This window comes from Eurosta solidaginis, chromosome 4 (genome assembly GCF_040869045.1).
Source record: "Eurosta solidaginis isolate ZX-2024a chromosome 4, ASM4086904v1, whole genome shotgun sequence".
NCBI classification, from domain to species: Eukaryota; Metazoa; Arthropoda; class Insecta; order Diptera; family Tephritidae; genus Eurosta; species Eurosta solidaginis.
Genome location: NC_090322.1, coordinates 204,065,843 through 204,081,666, shown reverse-complemented (window position 1 = coordinate 204,081,666; position 15,824 = coordinate 204,065,843). Strand labels below are relative to the sequence as shown.

At 47.8% G+C, this 15,824-nt stretch overlaps 1 protein-coding gene and 1 long non-coding RNA gene across 5 annotated transcripts in view; one reads left to right on the top strand and one right to left on the bottom strand.

Annotated features, from left to right (window-relative positions):
• The window catches only part of LOC137250915 (uncharacterized), a 570,288-nt gene that overhangs the window by 428,462 nt on the left and 126,002 nt on the right, over positions 1 to 15,824 (bottom strand). The window lies entirely within an intron of this gene.
• LOC137250913 (uncharacterized) overlaps positions 1 to 15,824 on the top strand; it is a 178,497-nt gene that overhangs the window by 44,041 nt on the left and 118,632 nt on the right. The gene's annotated exons all lie outside the window — the stretch shown is intronic.

The following is a 15,824-nucleotide window of genomic DNA, read 5'->3' as shown; positions in this document are numbered from 1 at the left end:
AGAGACCCCAAATGATCCCGAAAAAGTCCCAAAATGACCCCGGCAGGATCCCGGACGGATCCCGAAAACCATCCAGAAATGATGCCGGGAGAGACCCCAAATGATCCCGCAAAAGTCCCAAAATGACCCCGACAGGATCCCGGACGGATCCCGTAAGCCATCCAGAAATGATGCCGGAGGAGACCCCAAATGATCCCGCTAAAGTCCCAAAATGACCCCGACAGGGTCCCGGACGGATCCCATAAACCATCCAGAAATGATGCCGGAAGAGACCCCAAATGATCCCGCAAAAGTCCCAAAATGACCCCGACAGGATCCCGGACGGATCCCGTAAACCATCCAGAAATGATGCCGGAAGAGACCCCAAATGATCCCGCAAAAGTCCCAAAATGACCCCGACAGGATCCCGGACGGATCCCGTAAACCATCCAGAAATGATGCCGGAGGAGACCCCAAATGATCCCGCAAAAGTCCCAAAATGACCCCGACAGGATCCCGGACGGATCCCGTAAACCATCCAGAAATGATACCGGAGGAGACCCCAAATGATCCCGCAAAAGTCTCAAAATGACCCCGACAGGATCCCGGACGGATCCCGAACACCATCCAGAAATGATGCTGGAAGAGACCCCAAATGATCCCGCAAAAGTCCCAAAATGACCCCGACAGGATCCCGGACGGATCCCGTAAACCATCCAGAAATGATGCCGGAAGAGACCCCAAATGATCCCGCAAAAGTCCCAAAATGACGCCGACGGGATCCCGGACAGATCCCGTAAACCATCCGGAAATGATGCCGAAAGGTTCCCCAAATGATCCTGTATTAGTCGAGAAAAAGTTCCGAAATGACCCCGACGGGATCCCGGATGGATCCCGAAAACCATCTAGAAATGATGCCGGAAGGTACCCCAAATGATGCCGTAATAGTCCCGAAATGACATCGACGGGATCCCGGACGGATCCCGAAAACCATCCAGAAATGATGCCGGAAGAGACCCCAAATGATCCCGCAAAAGTCACAAAATAACCCCGACAGGATCCCGGACGGATCCCGAAAACCATCCAGAAATGATGCCGGAATGGACCCCAAATGGTCCCGAAATGACACCGACGGGATCCCGGACGGATCCCGAAACCCATCCAGAAATGATGCCGGAATGGACCCCAAATGGTCCCGAAATGACACCGACGGGATCCCGGACGGATCCCGTAAACCATCCAGAAATGATGCCGGAAGATACCCCTAATGATCCCGAAATAGCCCCGAAATTGTCCCGACGGGATCCCGGACGGATCCCTAAAACCATCCAGGAATGGTTACGGAAACGACCCAAACTGACCCCGAAAAAGTCCCGTAATGATCTCGGAAACCATCAAGAATTTATCTCTCGAAGGTACGCAAATGATCCCGAAAGTACCCCGACGGGATCCCGGACGGATCCCGAAAACCATCCAGAAATGATGCCGGAAGGGTCCCCAAATGATCGCGAAATAATCCCGAAATGATTCCGAAATAGTCCCGAAAATGTCCCAAAATAACCCCGACGGGATCCCGGACGGATCCCGAAAACTATACAGAAATGATCCCGGAAGGGTCCCAAAATGATCCCGAAATAGTCCCGAAAAAGTCCCGAAAAAGTCCCGAAATTACCCCGGCGTAATCCCGGACCGATCCCGAAAACCATCCAGAAATGATCCCGGAAGGGTCTCGATATGACCCTTACGGGATTACAAATAAGGTGATGCTAATTATAAAACCATGTTAATAAGGCAGCAGGCGCATTGGAGCGAATAAAAAGTTACATAGAAACATACAGGTAAAGCTAATAAAAGCGTGCTAATAAAAACAATTGATGGAGGGCGGATGGCGGGAGTAGAGGAGAGGACCACTGATCGTTCCTCCAAAATTGTCGAGATCTCGTTCTGTATGTACCAGATACCAAAAACTATTGATTTAGGAGAAAATTTATATTGAGTTATAACAATTTATAGATTTTACACCAGAGGGGAGATAAAAGGGGGGCGGGCGGGCGGAGGGTGTCACTGCTTACTTTGTAAGCACTCGACTTATTTGACCCCTTGAGTCTGTGATATTGGTGAAGGCCAGTATACGTAAAGTTATAATGTGTAAAAATTATGAAAAATAATTTCTCGAAGGGGTCGTGGGACCCCCACCCCTCTTTCCATGTTCGAAAAAAATTTCGCTAGTAGACTACTGTCTGTGTCCCAAATTTCATCAAAATTCGTGTAGCCATTCTGGCGTGATTCAGTCGCAAAGACGAAAAAATATAATAATTAAATTATAACTGTTCCTAGGGGGCGGGGAACACGCCCCGTTTGAAAAATATATAGCTAGTAGATCCTTCTAGACTATTGGCTATATGTGTGCAAAATTTCATCCAAATCGGTCCAGCCGTTCTTGCGTTATTGAGTCACAAAGACAAACGTCTGGACAAACATCCAAACATCCAAACATCCAAACATCTTAACATCCAAACATCCAAACATCTTAACATCCAAACTTTCCCATTTATAATATACTAGCCTTTACCCGCGGCCCCGTCCGCAAGGAGAAATTTAAATATATGGGCTATTCGCGTTAGCCTGCTTATCAAGTTATCTGTTTAAAATTTTGTTTTCTGTTTAATGCATCTTATTTTTGTAATTGAGTAAAAAAAAGAACAAAATGAGCTGATAACCTGATAGGATCCCAAATGATCCCGAAATTATCCAGAAAAGGCTACGAAATGACCCCCACGCTATCGCAGACGGATCCCGAAAACCATCCAGAAATGCCCCGAAAGGGTCTCCAAAAGTTCCCGGAAAACTCCCAAAAAAACCAGAAATGACAACGACACGATTCTAGACGTATCCAGAGAACCACATAGAAATTATCCCTGAAGGTGTTCCAAAATGATCCCGAAAAGGTTCCGAAATTACCATGAACGGCTCCCCTGCGGATCTCAAAAACCATCCAGAAAATATCCAGGAAGGGTCCTAAAATTATCCCGACATACTCCAGAAAAAGTTCCGAAATGGCTCCGAGGGGATCCACGACGGATCGGGAAAACCATACAGAAATGAACCCGGAAAGGTCCCAAAATGATCCCGAAATAGTCCGAAAATGACCCAAATCGGATCCCGCACAGATCCAGAAATGATCCCGGAAGGGTCCAAAAACTATCCCGGAAAAGTAACAAAAAATCCCGAAATGGCTCCTACGGCATCCCGGACGGATCCAGAAATGATCTCCGAAGGGTCCCCAAATGATCCCGAAATGACCCTGATGGATCAGGCAAACCATCAAGAAATTATGCAGGAAGGGTCCCCAAATGATCCCGTATTAGCCCCGAAAAGCCGTATTAGCTCCGAAAAGGTCCCGAAATAACCTCGACGGGATCCCGGACAAATCCCGAAAACCATCCAGAAATAATGCCGGAGGGATCCCAAATGATTCCGACAAAGTCCCGCATTGATTCCGACGGGATCCCGAACGGATACCGAAAATCATCCAGAAGTGATGCGGAAAGGTCCTCAAATGATCACCTAATAGTCCCGAAATTACCCTTAAGGGGCCCTGGACGGATCCCGTAAACCATCCAGAAACGATCTCGAAGAAGTCCCGAAATGACCCTGACGGGATCTCGAACGCATCCCTAAATGACCCTGACGGGATCACGGAGAGATCCCGAAATCCATCCAGAAATGATCTTGGGAGAGACCCCAAATGATCCCGAAAAAGTCCCGCAATGAAAATCATCCAGAAGTGATGCCGGAAAGGTCCTCAAATGATCACCTACTAGTCCCAAAATGACCCTGACGGCATCCCGGACAGATCCCGAAATCCATCCAGAAATTATCTTGGGAGGGTCCCCAAATGATCCCGAAATAGTCTCGGAAAAGTTCAGAAATTACCCTGATGGGATCCCGGACGAATCCTGAAAACCAATCGTAAATGATGCCGAAAAAGTCCTGAAATGACCCTGATGGGACCCCGAAAGGATCCCGAAAACTAACCAGAAATTATGCCGGAAAGGTCCTCAAATGATCTCCTAATAGTTCCGAAAAGACCCTGACGGGATCCGTTCGGGACAACTATCCAGAAATGATACAGAAACGGCCCGCAAACTATCCCGTATTAGTCGAGTAAAAGTCCCGAATCCCAAAAGCCATACAGAAATGATGCCGGAAGGGACCCCAAATGATCCCGAAATAGTCCCGCAATTATTCCGACGGGATCCTGAACGGATACCGACAACCATCCAGAAGTGATGCCGGAAAGGTCCTCAAATGATCACCTAATAGTCCCAAAATGACCCTCACGGCATCCCGGACAGATCCCGAAATCCATCCAGAAATGATCTTGGGAGGGTCCCAAAATGATCCCGAAATAGTCCCGAAATGACCGTGACGGGATCCCGAAAGGATTCCGAAAACTATCCAGAAATGATGCCGGAAAGGTCCTCAAATGGTCCCCTAATAGTCCCGAAATGACCGTGACGGGATCCCGAACGGATCCCGACAACTATCCAGAAATGATGCCGAAAGGTTCCGCAAATGATCCCGTATTAGTCGAGAAAAAGTCTCGAAATGACCTCGACGGGATCCCGGACGACTCCCAAAAACCATCCAGAAATGATGCCGGTAGGTATCCCAAATGATCCCGAAATAGTCCTGAAATGACCTCGTCGGCATCCCGGACGGATCCCGAAAATTATCCAGAAATGATGCCGGAAAGGTCCCCAAATGATCCCCTAATAGTCCCGATATTACCCTGATGGGATCCCGGACGGATCCCGAAAACCATGCCGAAAGGGTTCCCAAATGATCCCGTATTAGTCGAGAAAAAGTCCCGAAATGACCCCGACGGGATCCCGGACCGATCCCGAAAACCATCCAGAAATGATGCCGAGAAGGTTCCTAAATGATCCCGTATTAGTCGCGAAAAAGTCCCGAAATGACCCCGACGGGATCCCGGACGGATCCCGAAAACCATCCAGAAATGATGCCGGAAGAGCCCCCAAATGATCCCGAAAAAGTCCCCAAATGACCCCGACGAGATCTTGGACGGATCCCGAAAATCATCCAGAAATGATGCCGGAAGAGCCCCCAAATGATCCCGAAAAAGTCCCCAAATTACCCAGACGATATCCCGGACGTATCCCGAAAACCATCCAGAAATGATGCCGGAGGAGCCCCCATATGATCCCGAAAAAGTCCCCAAATGACCCCGACGAGATCCCGGACGGATCCCGAAAACCATCCAGAAATGATGCCGGAAGAGCACCCAAATAATCCCGAAAAAGTCCCCAAATTACCCCGACGAGATCCCGAAAACCCTCCAGAAATGATGCCGAAAGGGTCCCCAAATGATCCCGTATTAGTCGCGAAAAGTCCCGAAATGACCCCGACGGAATGCCGGACGAATCCCGAAGACCATCCAGAAATGATGCCTAAAGGGACCCAAAATAACCCCGAAAAAGTCCCGTAATGATCCCGGCAACTATAAAGAATTTGTCTCTCGAAGGTACGCAAATGATCCCGAAAGTACCCCGACGGGATCCCGGACGAATCCCGAAAACCATCCAGAAATGATGCCGGAAGGGTTCCCAAATGATCGCGAAATAATCCCGAAATGATTCCGGAATAGTCCCGAAAATGTCCCAAAATAACCCCGACGGGATCCCGGACGGATCCCGAAAACTATACAGAAATGATCCCGAAAGGGTGCCAAAATGATCCCGAAAGGGTCCCGAAAAAGTCCCGAAATTACTCCGGCGGGATCCCGGACCGTTCCCGAAAACCATCCAGAAATGATCCCGGAAGGGTCTCCATATGAGGTGAAGCTAATTATAAAACCATGTTAATAGGGCAGCAGGCGCAGGAGCGAATGAAAAGTTACAGAGAAACATACAGGTAAAGCTAATAAAAGCGTGCTAATAAAAACAATTGATGGAGGGCGGATGGCGGGGGTAAAAGGAGAGGACCACTGATCATTCCTCCAAAATTGTCTAGATCTCGATCTGTATGTGCCATATACCAAAAACTATTGATCTAGGAGAAAATTTATATTGAGTTATAACAATTTATAGATTTTACACCAGAGTGGAAGATAAAGGGGGGAAGGGGGCAGAGGGTGTCACTGCTTACTTTGTAAGCCCTCGACTTATTTGACCCCTTGAGTCTGTGATATTGGTGAAGGCCAGTATACGTAAAGTTATAATGTGTAAAAATTATTGAAAAATTATTTCTCGAAGGGGTCGTGGGACGCCCATCCCTCTTTCCATGTTCGAAAAAAATTTCGCTAGTAGACCACTGTCTGTGTCCCAAATTTCATCAAAATCCGTGTAGCCATTCTGGCGTGATTCAGTCGCAAAGACGAAAAAATATAATAATTTAATTATAACTGTTCCTAGGGGACGGGGACCACGCCCCTTTTCAAAAATATATAGCTAGTAGATCCTTCTAGACTATTGGCTATATATGTGCAAAATTTCATCCAAATCGGTCCAGCCGTTCTTGCGTGATTGAGTCACAAAGACAAACGTCTGGACAAACATCCAAACATCCAAACTTTCCCATTTATAATATACTAGCCTTTACCCGCGGCCCCGTCCGCAAGGAGAAAATGAAATATGTGGGCTATTCACGTTAGCCTGCTTATAAAGTTATCTGTTTAAAATTTTTTTTCTGTCTAATGCATTTTATTTTTGTAATTAAGTAAAAAGAAGAACTTTATGAGCTGATAACCTGATAGGATCCCAAAATGATAACGAAATTATCCAGAAAAAGCCACGAAATGACCCCGACGCTATCGCGGACGGATCCCGAAAACCATCCAGAAACGCCCCGGAAGTGTTTCCAAAAGTTCCCGAAGTAAGCCCAAAAAAACCCGAAATGACAACGACACGATTCTAGACTTATCCAGATAACCACACAGAAATGATGCCTGAAGGGTACCAAATTGATCCCGAAATAGTCCCGAAAAAGTTCCGAAATTACCCCGACGGGCTCCCGGACGGATCTCAGAAACCATCCAGAAAATATCCAGGAAGGGTCCCTAAATTATCCCGACTAACTCTAGAAAAAGTTCCGAAATGGCTCCGAGGGGATCCACGATGGATCGCGAAAACCATACAGAAATGATTCCGGAAGGATTCCAAAATGATCCCGAAATAGTCCGGAATTGACCCAGATGGGATCCCGCACAGATCCAGAAATGATCCCGGAAGGGTGCAAAAACTATCCCGGAAAAGTAACAAAAAATCCCGAAATGGCTCCTACGGCATCCCGGACGGATCCAGAAATGATCTCGGAAGGGTCCCCAAATGATCCCGAAATGACCCTGATGGATCCGGCAAACCATCAAGAAATTATGCCGAAAGGGTCCCAAAATGATCCCGAAATAATACAGAAAAAGTCACGAAACGACCCCTAGAGGATCCCCAAATGATCCCGTATTAGCCCCGAAAAGTCCCGAAATAACCCCGAGGGGATCCCGGACAAATCCCGAAAACCATCCAGAAATGATGCCGGAAGGAATCCCAAATGATTCCGTAAAAGTCCCGCATTGATTCCGACGGGATCCCGAACGGATACCGAAAATCATCCAGAAGTGACGCCGGAAAGGTCCTCAAATGATCACCTAATAGTCCCGAAATGACCCTTAAGGGGTCATGGACGGATCCCATAAACCATCCAGAAATGATCCCGATATATTCCCGAAGAAGTCCCGAAATGACCCTGACGGGATCTCGAACGTACCCCTAAATGACCCTGACGGGATCCCGGACAGATCCCGAAATCCATCCAGAAATGATCTTGGGAGGGACCCCAATGATCCCGAAAAAGTCCCGCAATGATTCCGAGGGGATCCTGATCGGATACCGATAACCATCCAGAAGTGATGCCGGAAAGTTCCTCAAATGATCACCTAATACCAAAATGACCCTGACGGCATCCCGGACTGATCCCAAAATCCATCCAGAAATGATCTTGGGAAGGTCCCAAAATTATCCCGAAATAGTCTCGGAAAAGTTCAGAAATTACCCTGACGGGTTCCCGGACGAATCCTGAAAGCCATCTCTAAATGATCCCGAAAAAGTCCCGAAATGACCCTGACTGGACCCCGAAAGGATTCCGAAAACTATCCAGAAATGATGCCGGAAATGTCCTCAAATGATCACCTAATAGTTCCGAAAAGACCCTGACGGGATCCCGAACGGATCCCGACAACTATCTAGAAATGATGCCGAAAGGGCCCGCAAATGATCCCGTATTAGTCGAGAAAAAGTCCCGAAATGAACCCGACGGGATGCCGGACGAATCCCAAAAACCAGCCAGAAATGTTGCCGGAAGAGACACCAAATGATCCCGAAAAAGTCCCGCAATAATTCCGACGGGATCCTGAGCGGATACCGAAAACCATCCAGAAGTGATGCCGAAAAGGTCCTCAAATGATCACCTAATAGTCCCAAAATGACCCTGACGGCATCCCGGACAGATCCCGAAATCCATCCAGAAATGATCTTGGGAGGGTCCCAAAATTATCCCGAAATAGTCTGGGAAAAGTCCAGAAATTACCCTGACGGATACCGGACGAATCCTGAAAACCAATCTTAAATCATGCCGAAAAAGTCGCGAAATGACCCTGATGGGACCCGGAAAGGATCCCGAAAACTAACCAGAAATGATGCCGGAAAGGTCCTCAAATGATCTCCCAATAGTTCCGAAAAGACCCTGACGGGATCCCGAACGGATCCCGACAACTATCCAGAAATGATACCGAAAGGGCCCGCAAATGATCCCGTATTAGTCGAGAAAAAGTCCCGAAATGACCCCGACGGGATGCCGGACGAATCCCAAAAACCATCCAGAAATGATTTTGGAAGGGACCCCAATGATCCCGAAAAAGTCCCGCAATTATTCCGACGGGAATCTGAACGGATACCAAAAACCATCCAGAAGTGATGCCGGAACGGTCCTCAAATGCTCACCTAATAGTCCCAAAATGACCCTGAGGGCATCCCGGACAAATCCCGAAATCCATCCAGAAATGATCTTGGGAAGGTCCCAAAATGATCCCGAAATAGTCTCGGAAAAGTCCAGAAATTACCCTGACGGGTTCCCGGACGAATCCTGAAAGCCATCCTTAAATGATCCCGAAAAAGCCCCGAAATGACCCTGACGGGATCCCGAAAGGATTCCAAAAACTATCCAGAAATGATGCCGGAAAGGTCCTCAAATGATCCCCTAATAGTTCCGAAATGACCGTGACGGGATCCCGAACGGATCCCGACAACTATCCAGAAATTATGCCGAAAGGGTCCGCAAATGATCCCGTATTAGTCGAGAAAAAGTACCGAAATGACCCCGACGGGATCCCGGACGAATCCCAAAAACCATCCAGAAATAATGCCGGTAGGTATCCCAAATGATCCCGAAATAATGCCGAAATGACCTCGTCGGCATCCCGGACGGATACCCAAAATTATCCAGAAATGATGCCGGAAAGGTCCACAAATGATCCCCTAATAGTCCCGAAATTACCCTGATGGGATCGCGGACGGATCCCGAAAACCATCCAGAAATGATGCCGGAAGAGCCCCCAAATGATCCCGGAAAATCCCCAAATGACCCCGACGATATCCCGGACGGATCCCGAAAACCATCCAGAAATGATGCCGGAAGAGCCCCCAAATGACCCCGACGAGATCCCGCACGGATCCCGAAAACCATCCAGAAATGATGCTGGAAGAGCCCCAAATGATCCCGAAAAAGTCCCCAAATGATCCCGAAAAAGTCCCCAAATGACCCCGACATACTCCAGAAAAGGTTCCGAAATGGCTCCGAGGGAATCAACGACGGATCGCGAAAACCATACAGAAATGATTCCGGAAGGATCCCAAAATGATCCCGAAATAGTCCGGAAATGACCCATATGGGATCCCGCACAGATCCAGAAATGATCCCGGAAGGGTCCAAAAACTATCCCGCAAAAGTAACAAAAAATCCCGAAATGGCTCCTACGGCATCCCGGACGGATCCAGAAATGATCTCGGAAGGGTCCCCAAATGATCCCAAAATGGTCCCGAAATGACCCTGATGGATCCGGCAAACCATCAAGAAATTATGCCGGAAGGGTCCCGAAATAAAACAGAAAAAGTCACGAAACGACCCCTAGAGGATCCCCAAATGATCCCGTATTAGCCCCAAAAAAGTCCCAAAATGACCCTGACGGGATCCCGAAAGGATTCCGAAAACAATACAGAAATGATGCCGGAAAGGTCCTCAAATGATCCCCTAGTAGTCCCGAAATGACCGTGACGGGATCCCGACAACTATCCAGAAATGATGCCGAAAGGGTCCGCAAATGATCCCGTATTAGTCGAAAAAAAGTCCCGAAAGGACCACGACGGGATCCCGGACGAATCCCAAAAACCATCCAGAAATGATGCCGGTAGGTATCCCAAATGATCCCGAAATAGTCCCGAAATGACCTCGTCGACATCCCGGACGGATCCCGAAAATTATCCAGAAATGAAGCCGGAAAGGTTCCCAAATGATCCCCTAATAGTCCCGAAACTACCCTAATGGGATCCCGGACGGATCCCGAAAACCATCCAGAAATGATGCCGAAAGGGTTCCCAAATGATCCCGTATTAGTCCCGAAAAAGTTCCGAAATGACCCCGACGGGATCCCGAAAACCATCCAGAAATGATGCCGAAAGGGTTCCCAAATGATCCCGTATTAGTCGCGAAAAAGTACCGAAATGACCCCGACGGGATCCCGGACGGATCCCGAAACCATACAGAAATGATGCCGGATGAGCCCCAAAATGATCCCGAAAAAGTCCCCAAATGACCCCGACGAGATCCCGGACGGATCCCGAAAACCATCCAGAAATGATGCCGGAAGAGCCCCCAAATGATCCCGAAAAAGTCCCCAAATGACCCCGACGATATCCCGGACGGATCCCGAAAACCATCCAGAAATGATGCCGGAAGAGCCCCCAAATGATCCCGAAAAAGTCCCCATATGACCCCGACGAGATCCCGCACGGATCCCGAAAACCATCCAGAAATGATGCCGGAAGGGTCCCCAAATGATCGCGAAATAGTCCCGAAATGTTTCCGGAATAGTCCCGAAAATGTTCCAAAATAACCCCGACGGGATCCCGGACGGATCCCGTAAACTATACAGAAATGATCCCGGAAGGGTCCCAAAATGATCCCGAAATAGTCCCGAAAAAGTCCCGAAATTACCCCGGCGTAATCCCGGACCGATCCCGAAAGCCATCCAGAAATGATCCCGGAAGGGTCTCGATATGACCCTTACGGGATTACAAATAATGTGAAGCTAATTATAAAACCATGTTAATAAGGCAGCAGGCGCATTGGAGCGAATAAAAAGTTAGATAGAAACATACAGGTAAAGCTAATAAAAGCGTGCTAATAAAAACAATTGATGGAGGGCGGATGGCGGGAGTAGAGGAGAGGACCACTGATCGTTCCTCCAAAATTGTCGAGATCTCGTTCTGTATGTACCAGATACCAAAAACTATTGATTTAGGAGAAAATTTAGATTGAGTTATAACAATTTATGGATTTTACACCAGAGGGGTAGATAAAGGGGGCGGGCGGAGGGTGTCACTGCTTACTTTGTAAGCCCTCGACTTATTTGACCCCTTGAGTCTGTGATATTGGTGAAGGCCAGTATACGTAAAGTTATGTGTAAAAATTATGAAAAATAATTTCTCGAAGGGTCGTGGGGCCCCCACCCCTCTTTCCATGTTCGAAAAAAATTTCGCTAGTAGACTACTGTCTGTGTCCCAAATTTCATCAAAATCCGTGTAGCCATTCTGGCGTGATTCAGTCGCAAAGACGAAAAAATATAATAATTACATTACAACTGTTCCTAGGGGGCGGGGACCACGCCCCTTTTGAAAAATATATAGCTAGTAGATCCTTCTAGACTATTGGCTATATGTGTGCAAAATTTCATCCAAATCGGTTCAGCCGTTCTTGCGTTATTGAGTCACAAAGACAAACGTCTGGACAAACATCCAAACATCCAAACATCTAAACATCCAAACATCCAAACATCTTAACATCCAAACTTTCCCATTTATAATATACTAGCCTTTACCCGCGGCCCCGTCCGCAAGGAAAATTTTAAATATATGGGCTATTCGCGTTAGCCTGCTTATTATCTGTTTAAAATTTTGTTTTCTGTCTAATGCATTTTATTTTTGTAATTGAGTAAAAAAAAGAACTAAATGAGCTGATAACCTGATAGGATCCCAAATGATCCCGAAATTATCCAGAAAAAGCTACGATATGACCCCAACGCTATCGCGGACGGATCCCGAAAACCATCCAGAAATGCCCCGAAAGGGTCTCCAAGAGTTCCCCGAATAGTCCCAAAAAAACCCGAAATGAGAGCGACACGATTCTAGACGTATCCAGAGAACCACACAGAAATGATCCCTGAAGGTGTTCCAAAATGATCCCGAAAAGGTTCCGAAATGACCCTGACGGGCTCCCGGGCGGATCTCAAAAACCATCCAGAAAATATCCAGGAAGGGTCCCTAAATTATCCCGACTAACTCCAGAAAAAGTTCCGAAATGGCTCCGAGGGGATCCACGATGGATCGCGAAAACCATACAGAAATGATTCCGGAAGGATTCCAAAATGATCCCGAAATAGTCCGGAATTGACCCAGATGGGATCCCGCACAGATCCAGAAATGATCCCGGAAGGGTGCAAAAACTATCCCGGAAAAGTAACAAAAAATCCCGAAATGGCTCCTACGGCATCCCGGACGGATCCGGAAATGATCTCGGAAGGGTCCCCAAATGATCCCAAAATGGTCCCGAAATGACCCTGATGGATCCGGCAAACCATCAAGAAATTATGCCGAAAGGGTCCCAAAATGATCCCGAAATAATACAGAAAAAGTCACGAAACGACCCCTAGAGGATCCCCAAATGATCCCGTATTAGCCCCGAAAAGGTCCCGAAATAACCCCGACGGGATCCCGGACAAATGCAGAAAACCATCCAGAAATGATGCCGGAAGGAATCCCAAATGATTCCGTAAAAGTCCCGCATTGATTCCGACGGGATCCCGAACGGATACCGAAAATCATCCAGAAGTGATGCCGGAAAGGTCCTCAAATGATCACCTAATAGTCCCGAAATGACCCTTAAGGGGTCATGGACGGATCCCATAGACCATCCAGAAATGATCCCGATATAGTCCCGAAGAAGTCCCGAAATGACCCTGACGGGATCTCGAACGCACCCCTAAATGACCCTGACGGGATCCCGGACAGATCCCGAAATCCATCCAGAAATGATTTGGGAGGGACCCCAAATGATCCCGAAAAAGTCCCGCAATGATTCCGAGGGGATCCTGATCGGATACCGAAAACCATCCAGAAGTGATGCCGGAAAGCTCCTCAAATGATCACCTAATACCAAAATGACCCTGACGGCATCCCGGACTGATCCCAAAATCCATCCAGAAATGATCTTGGGAAGGTTCAAAAATTATCCCGAAATAGTCTCGGAAAAGTTCAGAAATTACCCTGACGGGTCCCGGACGAATCTTGAAATCCATCTCTAAACGATCCCGAAAAAGTCCCGAAATGACCCTGACTGGACCCCGAAAGGATCCCGAAAACTATCCAGAAATGATGCCGGAAATGTCCTCAAATGATCACCTAATAGTTCCGAAAAGACCCTGACGGGATCCCGAACGGATCCCGACAACTATCTAGAAATGATGCCGAAAGGGCCCGCAAATGATCCCGTATTAGTCGAGAAAAAGTCCAGAAATGAACCCGACGGGATGCCGGACGAATCCCAAAAACCATCCAGAAATGATGCCGGAAGGGACACCAAATGATCCCGAAAAAGTCCCGCAATAATTCCGACGGGATCCTGAGCGGATACCGAAAACCATCTAGAAGTGATGCCGGAACGGTCCTCAAATGCTCACCTAATAGTCCCAAAATGACCCTGAGGGCATCCCGGACAAATCCCGAAATCCATCCATAAATGATCTTGGGAAGGTCCCAAAATGATCCCGAAATAGTCTCGGAAAAGTCCAGAAATTACCCTGACGGGCTCCCGGACGAAAACTGAAAGCCATCCTTAAATGATCCCGAAAAAGCCCCGAAATGACCCTGACGGGATCCCGAAAGGATTCCAAAAACTATCCAGAAATGATGCCGGAAAGGTCCTCAAATGATCCGCTAATAGTTCCGAAATGACCGTGACGGGATGCCGAACGGATCCCGACAACTATCCAGAAATTATGCCGAAAGGGTCCGCAAATGATCCCGTATTAGTCGAGAAAAAGTCCCGAAATGACCCCCACGGGATCCCGGACGAATCCCAAAAACCATCCAGAAATGATGCCGGTAGGTATCCCAAATGATCCCGAAATAGTCCCGAAATGACCTCGTCGGCATCCCGGACGGATCCCGAAAATTATCCAGAAATGATGCCGGAAAGGTTCCCAAATGATCCCCTAATAGTCCCGAAATTACCCTAATGGGATCCCGGACGGATCCCGAAAACAATCCAGAAATGATGCCGAAAGGGTTCCCAAATGATCCCGTATTAGTCGCGAAAAAGTCCCGAAATGACCCCGACGGGATCCCGAACGGATCCCGAAAACCATCCAGAAATGATTCCGAAAGGGTTCCCAAATGATCCCGTATTAGTCGCGAAAAAGTCCCGAAATGACCCCGACGGGATCCCGGACGGATTCCGAAAACCATCCAGAAATGATGCCGGATGAGCCCCAAAATGATCCCGAAAAAGTCCCCAAATGACCCCGACGAGATCCCGGACGGATCCCGAAAACCATCCAGAAATGATGCCGGAAGAGCCCCCAAATGATCCCGAAAAAGTCCCCAAATGACCCCGACGATATCCCGGACGGATCCCGAAAACCATCCAGAAATGATGCCGGAAGAGCCCCCAAATGATCCCGAAAAAGTCCCCATATGACCCCGACGAGATCCCGCACGGATCCCGAAAACCATCCAGAAATGATGCCGGAAGGGTCCCCAAATGATCGCGAAATAGTCCCGAAATGATTCCGGAATAGTCCCGAAAATGTTCCAAAATAACCCCGACGGGCTCCCGGACGGATCCCGTAAACTATACAGAGATGATCCCGGAAGGGTCCCAAAGTGATCCCGAAATAGCCCCGAAAAAGTCCCGAAATTACCCCGGCGTAATCCCGGACCGATCCCGAAAACCATCCAGAAATGATCCCGGAAGGGGCTCGATATGACCCTTACGGGATTACAAATAAGGTGAAGCTAATTATAAAACCATGTTAATAAGGCAGCAGGCGCATTGGAGCGAATAAAAAGTTAGATAGAAACATACAGGTAAAGCTAATAAAAGCGTGCTAATAAAAACAATTGATGGAGGGCGGATGGCGGGAGTAGAGGAGAGGACCACTGATCGTTCCTCCAAAATTGTCTAGATCTCGTTCTGTATGTACCAGATACCAAAAACTATTGATTTAGGAGAAAATTTAGATTGAGTTATAACAATTTATGGATTTTACACCAGAGGGGTAGATAAAGGGGGGCGGGCGGAGGGTGTCACTGCTTACTTTGTAAGCCCTCGACTTATTTGACCCCTTGAGTCTGTGATATTGGTGAAGGCCAGTATACGTAAAGTTATAATGTGTAAAAATTATGAAAAATAATTTCTCGAAGGGGTCGTGGGACCCCCACCCCTCTTTCCATGCTCGAAAAAAATTTCGCTAGTAGACTACTGTCTGTGTCCCAAAT